This window comes from Podarcis erhardii (genome assembly GCF_964252035.2).
Source record: "Podarcis erhardii genome assembly, chromosome: 7".
Lineage (NCBI taxonomy): Eukaryota > Metazoa > Chordata > Lepidosauria > Squamata > Lacertidae > Podarcis > Podarcis erhardii.
This window is the reverse complement of record NC_138511.1, coordinates 1,917,238-1,936,649: the sequence shown is the minus strand read 5'-3', so window position 1 is coordinate 1,936,649 and position 19,412 is coordinate 1,917,238.

Here is a 19,412-nt window from a genome sequence, read left to right as displayed (position 1 = left end):
ATAGAATCATAGAATCATAGAGTTGGAAGAGACCACAAGGGCCATCGAGTCCAACCCTCTGCCAAGCAGGAAACACCATCAGAGCACTACTGACATATGGTTGTCAAGCCTCTGCTTAAAGACCTCCAAAGAAGGAGACTCCACCACACTCCTTGGCAGCAAATTCCACTGTCGAACAGCTCTTACTGTCAGGAAGTTCTTCCTAATGTTTAGGTGGAATCTTCTTTCTTGTAGTTTGGAACCATTGCTCCGTGTCCGCTTCTCTGGAGCAGCAGAAAACAACCTTTCTCCCTCCTCTATGTGACATCCTTTTATATATTTGAACATGGCTATCATATCACCCCTTAACCTCCTCTTCTCCAGGCTAAACATGCCCAGCTCCCTTAGCCGTTCCTCATAAGGCATCGTTTCCAGGCCTTTGACCATTTTGGTTGCCCTCCTCTGGACACGTTCCAGTTTGTCAGTGTCCTTCTTGAATTGTGGTGCCCAGAACTGGACACAGTACTCCAGGTGTGAGCAGAATACAGTGGCACTATTACTTCCCTTGATCTAGATGCTATACTCCTATTGATGCAGCCCAGAATTGCATTGGCTTTTTTAGCTGCCGCGTCACACTGTTGGCTCATGTCAAGTTTGCGGTCAACCAAGACTCCTAGATCCTTTTCACATGTACTGCTCTCAAGCCAGGTGTCACCCATCTTGTATTTGTGCCTCTCATTTTTTTTGCCCAAGTGCAATACTTTACATTTCTCCCTGTTAAAATTCATCTTGTTTGTTTTGGCCCAGTTCTCTAATCTGTCAAGGTTGTTTTGAAGTGTGATCCTGTCCTCTGGGGTGTTAGCCACCCCTCCCAGTTTGGTGTCATCTGCAAATTTGATCAGGATGCCCTTGAGTCCATCATCCAAGTCGTTGATAAAGATGTTGAATAAGACCGGGCCCAAGACAGAACCTGTGGCACCCCACTAGTCACTCTTCTCCAGGATGAAGAGGAACCATTGATGAGCACCCTTTGGGTTCGGTCAGTCAACCAGTTACAAATCCACTGAGTGGTAGCATAGTCAAGACCGCATTTTACCAGCTTCTTTACAAGAATATCATGGGGCACCTTGTCAAATGCCTTGCTGAAATCAAGGTAGGCTACATCCACTGCGTTCCCTTCATCTACCAGGCTTGTAATTCTGCCAAAAAGGAGATCAGGTTAGTCTGACATGAGTTATTTTTCAGAAATCCATGCTGACTATTGGTGATCACAGTATTCCTTTCTAGGTGCTCACAGACTGTTTGCTTAATGATCTGCTCCAGAATCTTCCCTGGTATTGATGTCAGACTGACTGGGCGGTAATTATTTGGGTCCTGTCTTTTCCCCTTTTTGAAAATAGGGACAGCATTTGCCCTCCTCCAGTCTGCCGGGACTTCGCCTGTTCTCCAGGAATTCTCAAAGATGACTGCCAGTGGTTCTGAGATCACATCTGCCAGTTCTTTTAATACTCTTGGATGCAGTTCATCTGGCCCTGGAGACTTGAATACATCTAAACTAGCCAAGTATTTTTGTACTATCTCCTTAGTTATTCTGGGCTGTGTTTCCTCTGCTGAATCATTTGCTCCAAATTCTTCAGGTCGGGCATTGTTTTCTTTATTGGAGAAGACTGAGGCAAAGAAGGCATTGAGGAGTTCAGCCCTTTCTGTGTCCCCTGTTTGCATTTCACCATCTTCTCCTCTGAGTGACCCCACTGTTTCTTTGTTCTTCCGTTTGCTACGAACATACCCATAAAAGCCTTTTTTGTTGCTTTTAACCTCTCTAGCAAGCCTGAGTTCATTCTGTGCTTTAGCTTTTCTGACTTTGTGTCTACACGTGCTGGCTATTTGTTTGAATTCCTCTTTGGTGGTTTCCCCCCTTTCCCATTTTTTGTACACATCCTTTTTTAATCTTAACTCAGTTAAAAGTTCTTTAGATAGCCACCCTGGCTTCTTTAGGCACCTTCCATGTTTCCGTCTCATTGGTATTGCCTGAAGTTGTGCTTTTACTATCTCCCTCTTAACAAACTCCCAGCCACCATGACTCCCTTTCCTTTTAGTATTACTGTCCATGGGATCTCACCCAGCACTTCCCTAGGTTTTATGAAGTCTGCTTTCTTAAAGTCAAGAAATTGAGTCCTAGTATGCTTGGCTGCTCCTTTCCGCTGTATAGTAAACTTCAGAAGAACATGATCACTCGCGCCTAATGATCCTCCACTTCTACCCCACTAACCAGGTCATCAACATTGGTTAGGACCAGATCTAAAATGGCTGTTCCTCTTGTTGCTTCTCCCACTTTCTGGACAACGAAGTTGTCTGCAAGGCCAGTGAGGAATCTGTTTGACCTTATGCTCTTGGCTGAGTTTGACATCCAGCAAATATCCGGGTAATTGAAGTCCCCCATTACTACTATCTCCCTTCCTTTTGCATGCTTGGCCACCTGTTCCAGGAAGGCATCATCTGTGTCCTCCGTTTGGCTTGGGGATCTATAGTAAACTCCCACAATGAGGTCCCTGTTATTCTTCTCTCCCTTAATTTTGACCCAAATGCTCTCACTTTGGCTTTGAGGTTCTAAATCTTGGATCTCTTCACAGGTATACACATCCCTGACATATAACGCCACTCCTCCTCCTTTCTTGTCTGGTCTGTTTCTCTGAAATAGATTGTACCCCTCCATTATTACATTCCAGTCGTGGGACTTATCCCACCAGGTTTCAATGATGCCTATTATGTCATATTTAGTTTGCTGTACCGAGAGCTCAAGCTCATCTTATTTATTTCCCATGCTTTGCTCATTAGTGTACAGACATTGAAGTCCATTAATCATTCCCCCGTGTCTCTTATTTAAGGATTTTTTCCTCCCACCACTAGGTCTGCGTGCTGTTTGCTCCATTGATGCGTGTCCCAAAACTGTCCAATATTAAGTGCTACCAAATGTTGGCTATCAAACACTGCAAATGTTTGACTGCAAAACCATCAGGTGTAAAAAATGCTGCAGTAGAATGTCAAATAGTTTCTAAATATCTGCATGATAGAATATATTCAGATAATATTCACCACCAATATTTGAGGATGAGAATTTGGATATGATGTGTTCATGTGAGTTATTTCAGCTCTGGAAGTAGTGATTTTTCTCTGAATGTGCTTGGCACTTGGCATTATGACATCAGAGCTAAAACGTTCCAGGATTCTTTTGCCCAGTAAAGAGAGGAGATTGTTAAATCCCAAGACAGCCATTTGTCTAGAAACTCTGCCTTTTTTAGAAACAGAAAACCAATCCAGTGGTGGGTGTCAAAAAACAGAAGCCTGTTAAGAATCCTAAGGAACATTTGGGGCTTATACTGTAGCAACTGGCAAAAGATCTCTGTGAAAAGGTAAAGTCACATAGGTTGGGCAAGATGCCTGAGGAACATCAAAGTTTATTACACTGCCTTAAACCACATTGGATCATTGGTGCATCTAGCTCAGTATAAGAGCATAGGAAGAGCCTGCTAGATGAGACCAATGGATCATCCAGCACAGCACTCTCTTCTGACAGTGGTCACCATCCTCTGCGCAGGTCAATATCCTTCTTAAGCTGTGGTGCCCATAACTGGACACAAGACTCAAGGTGTGGTCTGACCAAGGCAGAATAAAACATATTACTTGCCTTGATCGGGACACCATACTTTTGTTGATGCAGCCTAGAATTGCATAAGCCTTTTTTCTTTTCTTTTCTGATGCCAGGTATCCCTCCATCCTATATTTACACATCTGATTATTTCTGCTTAAGTGCAGAACCTTACATTTGTCCCTACTGAAATTCATTTTGGAGAACTGGGCCCAAACTAGCAGTCTATTAAGCTCATCTTGAATTCTGAGATATTAGTTATCCCTCCCAGTTTGGTGTTGTCTGTAAATTTGATGAGCATTCCCTCAATTCCTTAATCCAAGTCACTTATAAGGATGTCAAACAACAACAGGCCCAAGACACAACACTATGGTGTTTCACCCCACTTGTCACCTTTTTCCAGGATGACGAGGAACCATTGGAGAGCATTTTTTGAGTTTGGTCAGTTAACCAGCTGCAAATCCATCTAAGAGTAACATCAACTAGCTCACATTTTACCAGCTTCTCTACAATAATATCATGTGGTACTGTGCTTTAGCTGAGATTCCTGCATTGCAGGGGGTTGGACTAGATGCTCCAACTGTACAATTCTATAATTCCATGGTTGTATTGAAATCAAGATAACTCTATATCCACAGCATTCCCCTGATCCACCAAGCTTGTAACTCTATTCTTTTAAAAAGAAGTAAGATTAGTGACAGCAGCCACGAAATCAAGAGACGCCTGCTTCTTGGGAGGAAAGCAATGACAAACCTAGACAGCATCTAAAAAGTAGAGACATCACCTTGCCAACAAAGGTCCGTATAGTAAAAGCTATGGTTTTCCCAGTAGTGATGTATGGAAGTGAGAGCAGGACCGTAAAGAAGGCTGATCGCCGAAGAATTGATGCTTTTGAATTATGGTGCTGGAGGAGACTCTTGAGAGTCCCATGGACTGCAAGAAGATCAAACCTCTCCATTCTGAAGGAAATCAGCCCTGAGTGCTCACTGGTAGGACAGATCGTGAAGCTGAGGCTCCAATACTTTGGCCACCTCATGAGAAGAGAAGACTCCCTGGAAAAGACCCTGATGTTGGGAAAAATGGAGGGCACAAGGAGAAGGGGACGACAGAGGACAAGATGGTTGGATAGTGTCTTCGAAGCTACCAGCATGAGTCTGACCAAACTGCGGGAGGCAGTGGAAGACAGAAGTGCCTGGCGTGCTCTGGTCCATGGGGTCACGAAGAGTCGGACACGACTAAACGAATAAACAACAACAAGATTAGTCTGGCAAGACTTGTTTTTAGGAAATCCATGCTGGCTCTTAGTAATCACTCTTAGTAATTTCTAAATGCCCACAGACGAACTGTTTATTTACGGTATCTGTTCTAGAACCTTACCTGGTATTGACTTCCGGTCGGCGCCAGCGTTTAATGGCGGTCTTTGCCTCGAGCTCCGAGGCAGGACTGCTCCGCGAGTTCGGGTCTGACCCGCTACGGCGAGCGGGGGACCCCTAAAATCACAGGCGCTGAAGCCTGTGAACAAGGAGATTCGGTGGGCACCTTTGCGCCCCCCGGTATCGTGAAAGAGCCTTTTTAAAGGCTCCGGAGCGGCATCGGGGCAAGCGCGGTGCTGAGGATCGCTACCCAGCTTGCGGAGTGAAGCCGCGTCGCCATTGACGGAGAGCGCCGATTCCTTTCTGAAACTACCGATTGGCAACAACACCCGTGAGTAAGAACTGAAAAACTAAGGAAACGGGACTTAAAAAAATTTGAAGATTTGGCTGAAAACGGGAAAGGCAAAATTAAGGAAGTCAGCCTCCCGGAACTGCATGAGTGACGGAGCAATGAAAAGAATGAGCTGTACTTAAAAGGAAAGTTATCTTAAATCTTATTAGACCGGACATCGAAAGGGTCTCCCCCCCCGTAGAGCAGGGGAAGGGGGGAGGAAAATTGAACTAATTTAACCTGCTAAAAGAAAGAAAGAGTTATGAACGGGGAAGTTTCCGCTGCCGACACCTCTGGCCAGACTGCCGGAGCAGCGATCGCCTAGAGAAGGAACTGTCAAACGAGCTGTCAAAAGATCGCGGTTACAAAATAAGACCTATTTGAAACATAATAACGGGACTTTGGTGGATAAAAGTTTCAACACCATAAAGTGCTACAAAGTAGGGATTTTGGTTGGACTTTTGGTTGGACTTTTGCTTTTGGGACTTTCCGTTTCTTTGTCTATCTGTTACCTCTGTTTGGATACCATTTCTCCCTCTAGAGGGCTTCAGTTGCATTACGGTGGATTCAGCGGGATTTTCCACTTGCAACTTTCCTGTGTGAACGACCTTGAGTTATGAGCAACCCGCTGGATGAAATATCAACAAGAAGCAAAACAAAGCAGGCTCAAAAGCAAGCTCAAAAAAGAGGTTCCATATCAGGAGCAGCAGCTGCACAGGAGAAAACAACAGCAGCATCAATGGATTCTATGACACAGGCTCTACTCAGAATAAATCAATCTTTAGAAGTACTTACTAAGCAGTCTGCAGAGCTTACTAAACAGTCTACAGAGAACTCTAAGAAACTGACGGAGTTGACAACAAGATTGGACTTGAACACAACGACAATATCATCTAATACAGACTCTATTAATCGTTTAATTCAAGAGAGCACGGAAACAAGGAAAATAGCTGAGAGCGCTAGGAGCACTGCCGAGGAAACCAAGGGAAAATTTGCGCCCATTGCAAAGAAAGTACATGAACATGATGCAGCTCTGGCCCTTTTGGAATTGGAGAGAAAAAGTAAGAATCTGAAACTGAGACTGGTACCAGAAGAGGAAGAGGACAAGCTTGGGGAATTCCTTACAGATAAATTTCAAGACTTTTGGAATGATGAGCTAGAAGGAGAGGAAGATGAATTTGTAATAACTACAGCCTTTCGGATTGGCAGGAAGCAAGGCAAGAAACCAAGAGATTGCTTAATCACTTTGAGATCAAAGGAAGAAAGAGACAAAATATTGAATTTACATTTCCAGAAGGCTTTGGTCATTAAAAACTCCCAGATACAGATCTTCAAGGATATTCCTAAACACTTTTTGGAAGTCAGAACTCAATTTAAAGACTTAGTTGATTTACTTAAACAGAACAATATTCCATTTAGGTGGGAATTCCCACAAGGGTTGTCCTTTAACTTCAAAGGGAAGAAAATTAAAATAAAAACAAATCAGGATAAAGAACATTTTCTGGAAAGAAATTCAGAGGATCTTCAGAAAGGAACTGTGAGTGAGAGGGAAATACCGGACATTTCAAACCTATCATTTGGATTGAACCAAGCACCGACCGAGGAGGAGCAAGAACTTGGTGCAGTCGGTGGAAGAGGTACCCAGTAATAAAAATGTCTCTGCAACTCTTGAGCTGGAACTGTAATGGTCTAAACCATCCCCGAAAAAGGGGCCAAGTGTTTCATATATTAAAGAAAGAACATTTAGATATAATCTGTTTACAAGAAACCCACATTGCCAGGACACATAGAAAACTTCTAACAAACAAGAGATTAGGACTGGAATTTATCTCTTCAGATAGAGTTAAGAAAAGAGGAGTAGTGATTTATGTCAAGGAAAAATTGGAACCAAAAATGATCTTTAAGGATGAACAAGGAAGATACCTGGCAGTGGAAATTCAAATTCAAGGAGAAAAGATTTTGATTGTAGGAGTTTATGCACCTAATGAGGGGAAGGCCGAGTTCTTTAAGAAGTTGCATGAGACTTTAATGGACTTTTTGGACCTTAAAATTATAATGATTGGCGATATGAATGGAGTTGTCTCCACAAACATGGACAAGGCCCAAAGACAAGTAATATCTAAGGATGGAAGACTACCAAAGACTTTTTTTGAACTGACTGACACTATGGACTTGATTGACATTTGGAGAACTAGGAACCCTCTGGAAAGGGAGGGGACTTTTTTCTCTGAAGCAAAAATGACATGGACTAGAATCGACCAAATATGGATTTCTAGCAATCTGGCATCAAGGGTTAAAAAAACAGAAATCTGCCCAAAAACCTGCTCCGACCATAATGCAGTAAAGATGGAAATGAGACTGACAACAGCTGGAACCTTTAGATGGAGAATGAATGACACCCTTTTTGGAGATGAAGCAATTTGCAAAAAGGCCCAAAAGACACTTAAAGACTACTTCGAGATAAATCTGAGATCAGATGTCGAAAAAAGAGTAATTTGGGACGCAAGCAAAGCCGTGATGCGTGGTTTCCTAATACAACAGAATTCTATAAAGAGGAAAAAACAGAATGAGAGGAAAGAGAAAATTTGGAACCTAATAAAAGAAGGGGAGAAGAAACTTAGATCTAAACCTAAGTCTCATGAGATTTTAAGAGAAATAAAGTTTCACCAAACACAATATATGGAATTGATGAATCAGGAAATAGAATGGAAAATAAAACAAATGAGGCAAAAGACCTTCGAGTCAGCAGATAAATGTGGGAAGCTACTGTCATGGCAATTGAAAAAGAGACAAAAGTTGAATACGGTGACATCACTCGAAGCAGATGGGAAGCTTATTAATAAACCAAATGAGATAAGCAATTGTTTTCAAAGTTTTTTCAAGAAACTGTACAAACAAGGGCCAAAGAATGAACAAGAGATAGAAGAATTTATTGAAAAATACGGCCTGCCAAAAATTTCGGAAAAAAACAAAAGGAGCTTGAATGAGAAAATTACAGATCAAGAAATATTTTTTAAAAAAATACTTTTTATTGGGTTTTTACATTTTATAACAACAAACACACACACAAAGACAAGAACACACAAACACACAAATACAATTACATACCCTAATTTTCTTTACCCACTTTCATTGACTTCCCCCCACCCCCTCCTCTTACATCCCAGTTCCAAAATTAATTCAGCAAGTTCTTACCTAACCTCTTAAAGATATTCATATTGTTTTTAAAAATTAAATTCTTTTTGTTTATCTATATTCAACTTATCCAATTCTCTTATAATCATTAATTTCTTTTTTTTTTAAGGTCGATCTAACTTCCCCTCCACAAATTTTCCCTTTAATTATATTAATTATAGGTCACATTGACCAAGTAAAACAAAACATAACATTTTATAGTTCTATTCTCTCCCCCCCCTGCCCCGGTTTCTGTCCCTTCCCAGACAAATGTCCAAAAAAACAAACAAAAAATAGTTCTTAGCCCGGATTCCTCACGTCCGAGGCGTCTGATTCTCTGTCAGTCCCTCTCTGCCAACTATGTTGGTAGTCCTCTTTGTTGGTCCTAAGACCCCGAAGGAGTTCAGTCAGAGTCACATCATATTTTCTTTCATCCAGAATGTTAAAGAGTGTTTGCTGCGAAAGACCGTCTAGTTTTCCATACTCAAGAGGAAAGTCCCAATCATGTTGCTTTATTCTTTTTAGTTTTAATATTCCAAGTACTCCAGGGACTTCTCTCTTCTTCTTTCTCATCTTTCGCAGGTTTGTAATCCAAAGGTCTTCTTGCTCATACTCTAACAATGCAGATTCCTGGTTGGTATTTTCCACTTGTAGTGTCTGAACTCCTTCTTTCTTCTCTGTCAATTCCAAAGGTATCTCTTCCTGCTCAGCTGCAGAGTTTTTATCATGCGTCTCCTTTGTGCATTCAGCAGAGTTGTTTGTTTCAGAATTCAAGGTCATAAAAACTTTACTCAAAGCCATACTCTGCTCCTGCAGGATTCCCACGAGAAAGAACATTTTTTCTATCTCCGCCAGTAATTTTCCCTCTGCAGCCATTGTAATGTCACTAATTCCCCCTAGGGGGCTTTCAGTTATTTAGTAGTCCTTTTCCAATAATCTGTTACTTTGTTATTATCAATACTTTGTTTCCAATCGCCTCAGTCCAAATGTATCAGCTTTAATTCCAAGAGTTGTTAAATAACAAAATTCTTTACTTTATCCGCCCGTTTGACAGCTTCTTTGACAGCTGTCAAACTCCTTTCACTTCTTCCTCCGGCACCCAAATAGGACACTCCCGGGTTTTTGGGGGGGATTACACACAAAGTTCCAAAATTCCCTTTCTCTCCAGCACACAATCTTCTTCTATCAAATTTGTGAAAAACTTATTAAATCATCAAAACAGTATTCATTCCGCCTTAATTCTCCGTTCCTTGCTTTAAATCGTCTATAAGTAGAGGGGGTGCGGACTTCCCTTTAACACATCCCCTGATCGTGCCGAATTCACAGGATAAAATTTTTAAAGTCCAAATTCCACTACTCACGGGTCCTTTGTTATCCAGTCCAAATTTTGGGAAGAAAGTCAGCGCTCTCCGGCCATGGCTTGCGGCTTCACTCCACTGAGGTAGCGGTCTACTCTCAGCACCACGCCACTCTCCGTACCCTCTCCGCAGCCTTTAAAAAGGCTCTTCGTGGGTCGGGGAGGGCGCTTAAGGTGCCCACCGAGTCACCAAGTCCGCAGGCTTCCGCGCCTGCGGTTTCTGAGGGTCCCCGTGTCGCCGGCACGGCAAGACCCGTCCTCAGTAGAGCCGATTCCCTCCGGAGCTCGGAGGGAATCCGCCATTAGCCGTTCGCGCTAACCCAGAAGTCTACAGATCAAGAAATAGAGGGTGCCATTCAGGATATGCAACTAGGAAAATCACCAGGACCAGATGGGTTGACCACGAGATACTACAAAGCATTGAAGGAATGGTTAATACAACCATTGAAAGAAGTTTGTAACCAAATCTTGGAGGGGAAAAAGGCTCCCGAATCGTGGAAAGAAGCATTCATCTCACTTATACCGAAGTCAGAACTTGAAAAACATCAAGTCAGGAACTACCGCCCTATATCACTTTTGAATGTGGATTACAAAATTTTTGCAGACATTTTAGCAAAAAGATTTAAAAAAGTTTTGTTAGAGGAGATTCATAAGGACCAAACAGGCTTTCTACCAGGCAGACAAATGTCAGATAATGTGAGGAACATTATAGACATTTTGGAACTCTTGGAAACTGACATAAATAGAAAAGCTGTGTTGATTTTTGTGGATGCAGAGAAAGCCTTTGACAACATTTGCTGGAGTTTTATGAAGAGGAATCTTCAAGGGATGGGGGTAGGCCAAAATTTTGAAAACGGTATAGGTGCAATATATTCTGAGCAAAAGGCTAAACTAATTGTGAATGGTATGGTCATGGACGAGATCCCAATTGAGAAAGGGACACGACAGGGATGCCCAATATCCCCCCTATTGTTTATATCGGTACTGGAGGTCTTGCTGAATATGATTAGAAGGGACCAGCTGGTTAAAGGAATACAGGTCGGAACTAAACATTATAAGTTAAGAGCATTTGCAGATGACCTAGTTTTGACATTGCAACAGCCAGAAGCCAGTACAAAAAGAGTTCTGGAATTAATTGAAATATTTGGTCAAGTAGCAGGTTTTAAATTAAATAAACAGAAGACAAAGGTGTTGGAAAAAAATCTAACGATGGGGGAAAAAGATAGTTTCCAAAGGGAAACCGGTTTGGAAATTGCAAAAAGAGTGAAATATCTGGGGGTGAATTTAACACCTAAGAATGTGAACCTATTTAAAGATAATTATGAGAAATGTTGGTTGGAAGTGAAGAAAGATCTTGATATATGGTCTAGGCTGAGACTTTCCTTGTTAGGCCGAATTGCTGTTATCAAGATGAATGTATTGCCGAGATTGTTATTTTTGTTCCAAACATTGCAAATTTTAGATAAGATGGACTGTTTCAAGAAGTGGCAGAAAGATATATCTAAATTTGTCTGGCAGGGCAAAAAGCCCAGAATAAAATTTAAGATTTTGACTGATGCAAAGGATAGAGGGGGTTTCGCCCTGCCGGACTTAAGACTTTATTATGAAGCAGCAGCTTTTTGCTGGCTGAAACAATGGCTACTTCTTGAGAATACAGATATCTTGGATCTGGAAGGCTACGATAATAACTTTGGTTGGCATGCATACTTATGGTACGACAAGGTAAAGGTTCATAGAAACTTTAAAAACCATATTGTCAGGAAAGCACTGTATAATGTATGGAAACGATATAAAGATTTGTTGGAGAGTAAAACCCCCAGGTGGTTGTCACCAATGGAAGCTAAGGCGGTAAAAAGACTGAACATGGATTCAGACTGGCCAAAATATTGTGAAATTATAGAATATGATGGTGAAAAGTTGAAACTACAGAGTTTTGAGAAATTAAAACCTAAAGTCCGAGACTGGTTACATTATTACCAGATTAATGAGACATTTAAGCAGGACAGGAAACTAGGATTCCAGAAGGAGAGGTCAAAGCTAGAAACAGAATTGTTAGAACCCAATACTAAGAATCTGTCTAGAATGTACAATCTGCTGCTAAAATGGAACACACAGGATGAAACGGTCAAATCAGCTATGATTAAGTGGGCACAAGACATTGGTCATGATATTATGTTTGCTGACTGGGAGCAGTTATGGACCACAGGTATTAAATTCACGGCATGTAGTGCCTTAAAAGAGAATATAATGAAAATGATCTATAGGTGGTACATGACCCCAGTCAAGCTTGCAAAGATATATCATTTGCCCAATAACAACTGTTGGAAGTGTAATGAATGCGAAGGAACTTTTTATCATCTTTGGTGGACCTGCCCGAAGATTAAGGCCTACTGGGAAATGATCTATAATGAAATTAAGAAAATCCTTAAGTGGACATTTGCAAAGAAACCGGAGGCTTTTCTCTTGGGCATGGTAGGCCAAATGATTCCAAAGAAAGATAGAACATTTTTTATGTATGCAACAACAGCAGCAAGAATTCTTTTGGCAAAGTATTGGAAGACTAAAGAACTATCTTCTCTGGAAGAATGGCAGACCAAGGTGACTGAATTTATGGGACTGGCAGAGATGACCGGCAGAATTCGTGACCAGAGGAGAGAGACAGTGGAAGAGGACTGGAAAAAATTTAAAATTTATCTTAAAAATTGTTGTAAAATTTCGGAATGTTAAGATGTCAAGGGATTTGATATAAAGAATTACAGCTGTAAAAATTTAAGCTTAAGAAAATTTTAAAGAGAATTAAATATAAAAATGGATGAAGGATTGCTAAAAAATTTTAAAACAAGGATGCAGTGAAGGGGAGGTATGGGGAAGTCGTGTTATGTTTGTTTGTATTTTGTTTATGTTGTAAAATTAATAAAAATTATTTTTTTTAAAAAAATAGAACCTTACCTGGTATTGATGTCAAGCTCACCAGTCAATAGTTACCTGGGTCTTCTCGCTCCCCCTCCCCCTTTTTTCAAGATGGGTTTGCCCGCTTCCACTTTACAGGGACCTCACTTGTTCTCCAGGAATTCTCAAAGATCATAGACAGAGACTTTGAGATTATATGCGCAAGCTCCGTTAGACCCTTGGATGCAGTTCATCAGGCCCTGGAGACTGAATTCATTCTAAGTAGCTTGGTGTTCCCTTATCACCTCTTTTCCTGTCTTGGACTGCAGCTTCCTCCTTGCCTCATTTATTCTGTTATCACCAGGTTTGGCACTGCTTTCCTTTTGGGAGAAAACAGAGGCAAAGTAGGTGTTGAACTGCTCCACTTTCTCTCTGTTACCCGATAGCATTTCTCCTACTAGTAGAGAACCTACTATTTTCTTGTTCTTCCACCCTTTTTATTATTTTAAACCTCTCTTGCAAGTCTGAGCTTATTCTGAGCTTTAGTGCACCTGATCTTCTACCTCCAAGTGTATCTCCCCTAAAGGCAGAGCTTGATCCTTCGCTTGTAACATTTACGAACGCAGTTCTGGCTTCCTTTGGCAGAGAACAGAAGGAATTATAAATATTTTATTATTAAGGTTGCCTGTGGATGGTCTGGAGCTTCTGCATGGAAGATTGGTACTTTCATGTCCATTGCTAGTTAGTGAGATGTTTTTTAAAATGTAAATGGTATTATATTCCTCGGCAATCTTAAACAAAACTCTTAAGAAAGAATTGATAGGGGATTAAAGGATTTCCCAATTTGCAAGTTATTTCTAACACATCTTGCTTAGCATAAACAGCTGTCAAGGCTGCAAGTTATATAACCTATGAAAGTTTTTAAAAGTTGGGACCAAATTCCCTCTTAACTAAATATATCCTGGTCTTTTTTGCCCCCCCCCCCCCCCCCCCCCGTTCTTGGCATTTAAGTATCCAAGGCTCCAGGCAGCTGCTTTAAGCAGCTTGTGTCAATTTCAAAGGCTTAGTAGTTGAGCTTAACCAGTCTTTAACAACTATTCAAAAGCTAAAGAGGCAGCTGGGATGATAGAACATCACAGCTCCTAACCATTTATAAAAGCTCCTGTCATGCAGATTAAGTCAGAATTTGGAAAGGGTGGGGGCTGAAATCTTTTCTCTTGGCTATAAATGTTTCTACTTCAGGGATGCAGTTTTGGGGTTCAGGTGAGCAGGGGCTCCTCACTGTCATGAAGGTTTGGAAATTCTGCATTTCCTCACAACACTGAATGCATCAACTCTTGTCTGACCTTTGGCCATTGAGCCAAGTACAGCCTGCAGGTTCCTCTATGCACTAGGAAGTTTTTGGGTTCTCTTAGTTTCTCATTTATCCAGACTTAAATTCAGTTGTCCACATTTCCACATCCATTTGCAAATTCTTCTTTTTAAAAAATCATGAAAATTTGTCAGCATTTTTGTGAGAATTTTTCTTAATAAACAAAAGTTTCCTTTTTTCAAAAATATTTGTATTTGAAATTAAAATGAACTGTAATGCTTGGTTCTTTTGTATGTCTTACCTAATGAATGCATTTTTATATGCAATTTTGCTTAGTACACTCATTTTTGCAATGCAGTTTCCCTTAATATAATGCATTTTATGTTATTTTCACTAATATATGCATTTTTATGCACACTTTAATTTAGCATATGCATTTATGCTTATTTGTCACTGCAAAATTGTGAATTTCGAAGGATGACTGACTGGTTTACTTTTTCTAGAAAAGTAGCACTGATTGCAGCCGACTGCACAAAGCTAAGAGCCCCACCCATCACTCCTGCTTCTGCCTCGGGGCCGCCTTTCCACTCGCCCCCAGCCCATCGCCAGGTTCCCTATGGGGAAATGCAGCCCTTGGGCTGAAAAAGTTCCCATCCTTGGCATGATGAGCAGGCGCTCCTGAAGTTTTGGAGAGCCCTGCTCCCATTTGAACCCCTGCATGCGCCCTGGAGCCCCTAGGAGAGGATGGTTAAGGTATGCTGAGATATCAAGAACATGTTTAAAAGGCTGGTGGCTGGTGCCCATTGGGGCTGGCTGGGAGGGGAGTTGGGGAGCCTGAGCAGTCAGTGGAGCCAGGACCAAAGACTGGCAGAGCCAACTCATTCTGCTTTTGTTCCCCTGGCTGACACTAAGCCTATGGAGTAGGAAGGGGACAGGAGGACCTCCTCCCCCCGAGAAGGCAGGCAGGTGGGTGTTGTCTGAGGGCAGGCTGAGGTTTGGGTTTGGGGGGCAGTGTCCCATTCGTTTTAATGAATCAGACTTCACTGCCCTTTTGAGCTGATTGCTAGAGAAGCCGGGAAAGAGGGTCTTTTTGCTCCTAGCACACAAGGAGTGAATTGTGTTTGTGCTTAGTGCTGCCCTCTGACTTCTGCTAAGCCCTGCCCTGGTGAGCAGAATTTCTGGTTTCTGTAATAACAACCAAGCAAAGCTGAGGAAAGGCTGCACATTGGGGCCTTTTTAGCTTAGAAAAAAGGCAAGTAAGAGGAGGGCATGATATGCATACTGGATAAAGAAACGTTTTTCTTCCTCTCATACTTTTCATAATACTACAACTTGGGGCCATCCAAGGAAAGTGAATGATGAAAGATTCGTAACCATCAAAATAAAGCACTGTGGAACTCCTTCCCCAGGAGGCAGTGCTGGCCACTTTGCATGGCCTTAGAAGAGGATGAGACAAGGCTACCCAGTGGCTATAAACAAAGGGTGTGTGAACCAGGCTCAAGATTCTATTTTTATCTGTAACTTGGGGAATCAGTGTGATCTATTTCCAAGCCATTATATAGCTTTCCAGTTCTGCTTGTTATCTGAGACTAAATTAGATCGGTTAAAAACCGAGTTCTGTTGCTCCTCATTCATTATAATGGGGAATCTAAAAATGGTTGTAACGTTTTTCCTGCTGGGCAGCAGCTGAAGAAGGAGCAAAAAAGGTTTTATTGTGTGTGTGTTTCCTGTGGCTGATTAGCTGCTCTCCCTGTGCAAAGGTCAGAGGGGGCAGGGTTTCTGTTGAGGCACGTGAGTAGCTGTGGGAGGAGCTTATCAGAGCTTGCAGGGCAGCGGCGCGCACCTAGTGGTGTGTGCAGTTTGATCCATCTTTTAGATTTAGGGGAGCTAGTCTCAAACGTTTGTTGGGGGAGACCTAGGGTTTTTTTGGGGGGGGAGTTATTTGTCCTGTCTGCATGCTTCTTATGATGGAGGACCGCTGTAGCCACCCCCAACGACACGTTCTCAAGATGGAGAGTGAGGGAACAGCTGCAGTCGCCTGCGGTTCCTGCACAATGTTTGCCATCTTGCCAAAGGTTGCAGGCAGCTTTACCTGCAGCAACTGCATATTGATTGCCCTCTTAAAAGACAAAGTCCAGCAACTGGAGGAACGTGTAGCTACGCTCCAAAGAATTAGAGAGCTGGAGCTCTTCTTGGAAGCAACAGAGCACACCGTCTCCACCAAGGAGGAGACAGGGGATTCCCTTGAGAAGGAGGCTAGTTCACCAACACAGGAGCCAGATATATGGAGAAATGTGACTCAAAGAAGTAGGAAGCCCAGGGTTCGCTCTGATTGTTTAGAAATACACAGTCGCTTTGAGGTCCTCTCCCCTAGCATGGAAGACGAAGAGCAGACTCCATTTGAGGATCTCTCCCTCGCTACAGTCGATCAGGTATATGAAGACGAGCAGCAAAGTCAGTCCTCAGGGAATGTGCAGGCGGCCTTGGAATGGACAGACCACGGAAGAACCCCGACCCAACCTAAGAGGAGGCGTGTAGTGGTGATAGGGGATTCCCTACTGAGGGGAACAGAAGCAGTGATCTGTGGGCCTGACAAGATGTCTCGGGAAGTGTGCTGTCTCCCCGGGGCTAAGATCCAAGATGTAACTGAACGACTGCAAGGAATCATAAAACCCACTGACAAATACCCCTTCCTCTTGGTTCATGTGGGAACCAATGACACTGCAAGCAATAGCCTCCAGAAGATCAAAAGAGACTACGAGGATCTGGGCAGGAAATTGAAGCAATTAAATGCACAAATTGTCATCTCCTCTGTCCTCCCAGTTGAATGACGTGGCCCAGGGAGAGAGGGGAAAATAGTGGAAGTGAACAGCTGGCTTCGCAAATGGTGTAAACAGGAACGGTTTGGATTCTTAGATCACGGACTGCAGTTTCTTGAAGATGGACTTCTGGCAAGCGATGGGCTGCACCTCACAACGGTTGGGAGGAATGTTTTTTGCCAAAAATCTCAGAAACCTCATCAGGAGGGCTTTAAACTGACTAATGTGGGGGAGGGAGACAGTGCTCCTGAAGGTAGGAGTCTATCAGTTGATGAAGATGATCATCCAAATGTCATAGACCAAATGGAGCAAACAGCACGCAGACCTAGTGGTGGGAGGAAAAAATCCTTAAATAAGAGACACGGGGGAATGATTAATGGACTTCAATGTCTGTATACTAATGCGCAAAGCATGGGAAATAAACAAGATGAGCTTGAGCTCTTGGTACAGCAAACTAAATATGACATAATAGGCATCACTGAAACCTGGTGGGATAAATCACACGACTGGAATGTAATAATGGAGGGATACAATCTATTTCAGAGAAACAGACCAGACAAGAAAGGAGGAGGAGTGGCGTTATATGTCAGGGATGTGTATACCTGTGAAGAGATCCAAGATTTAGAACCTCAAAGCCAAAGTGAGAGCATTTGGGTCAAAATTAAGGGAGAGAAGAATAACAGGGACCTCATTGTGGGAGTTTACTATAGATCCCCAAGCCAAACGGAGGACATAGATGATGCCTTCCTGGAACAGATGGCCAAGCATGCAAAAGGAAGGGAGATAGTAGTAATGGGGGACTTCAATTACCCGGATATTTGCTGGATGTCAAACTCAGCCAAGAGCATAAGGTCAAACAGATTCCTCACTGGCCTTGCAGACAACTTCGTTGTCCAGAAAGTGGGAGAAGCAACAAGAGGAACAGCCATTTTAGATCTGGTCCTAACCAATGTTGATGACCTGGTTAGTGGGGTAGAAGTGGAAGGATCATTAGGCGCGAGTGATCATGCTCTTCTGAAGTTTACTATACAGCGGAAAGGAGCAGCCAAGCATACTAGGACTCAATTTCTTGACTTTAAGAAAGCCGATTTCATAAAACTTAGGGAAGTGCTGGGTGAGATCCCATGGACAGTAATATTAAAAGGAAAGGGAGTTCATGATGGCTAGGAGTTTGTTAAGAGGGAGATAGTAAAAGCACAACTTCAGGCAATACCAATGAGACGGAAACATGGAAGGTGCCTAAAGAAGCCAGGGTGGCTATCTAAAGAACTTTTAACTGAGTTAAGATTAAAAAAGGATGTGTACAAAAAATGGAAAAGGGGGGAAACAACCAAAGAGGAATTCAAACAAATAGCCAGCACGTGTAGACACAAAGTCAGAAAAGCTAAAGCACAGAATGAACTCAGGCTTGCTAGAGAGGTTAAAAGCAACAAAAAAAGGCTTTTATGGGTATGTTCGTAGCAAAAGGAAGAACAAAGAAACAGTGGGGTCACTCAGAGGAGAAGATGGTGAAATGCAAGCAGGGGACACAGAAAGGGCTGAACTCCTCAATGCCTTCTTTGCCTCAGTCTTCTCCAATAAAGAAAACAATGCCCGACCTGAAGAATTTGGAGCAAATGATTCAGCAGAGGAAACACAGCCCAGAATAACTAAGGAGATAGTACAAGAATACTTGGCTAGTTTAGATGTATTCAAGTCTCCAGGGCCAGATGAACTGCATCCAAGAGTATTAAAAGAACTGGCAGATGTGATCTCAGAACCACTGGCAGTCATCTTTGAGAATTCCTGGAGAACAGGCGAAGTCCCGGCAGACTGGAGGAGGGCAAATGTTGTCCCTATTTTCAAAAAGGGGAAAAGAGAGGACCCAAATAATTACCGCCCAGTCAGTCTGACATCAATACCAGGGAAGATTCTGGAGCAGATCATTACCACTCAGTGGATTTGTAACTGGCTGACTGACCGAACCCAAAAGGTGCTCATCAATGGTTCCTCTTCATCCTGGAGAAGAGTGACTAGTGGGGTGCCACAGGGTTCTGTCTTGGGCCCGGTCTTATTCAACATCTTTATCAACGACATGGATGATGGACTCAAGGGCATCCTGATCAAATTTGCAGATGACACCAAACTGGGAGGGGTGGCTAACACCCCAGAGGACAGGATCACACTTCAAAACGACCTTGACAGATTAGAGAACTGGGCCAAAACAAACAAGATGAATTTTAACAGGGAGAAATGTAAAGTATTGCACTTGGGCAAAAAAAATGAGAGGCACAAATACAAGATGGGTGACACCTGGCTTGAGAGCAGTACATGTGAAAAGGATCTAGGAGTCTTGGTTGACCACAAACTTGACATGAGCCAACAGTGTGACGCGGCAGCTAAAAAAGCCAATGCAATTCTGGGCTGCATCAATAGGAGTATAGCATCTAGATCAAGGGAAGTAATAGTGCCACTGTATTCTGCTCTGGTCAGACCTCACCTGGAGTACTGTGTCCAGTTCTGGGCACCACAGTTCAAGAAGGACACTGACAA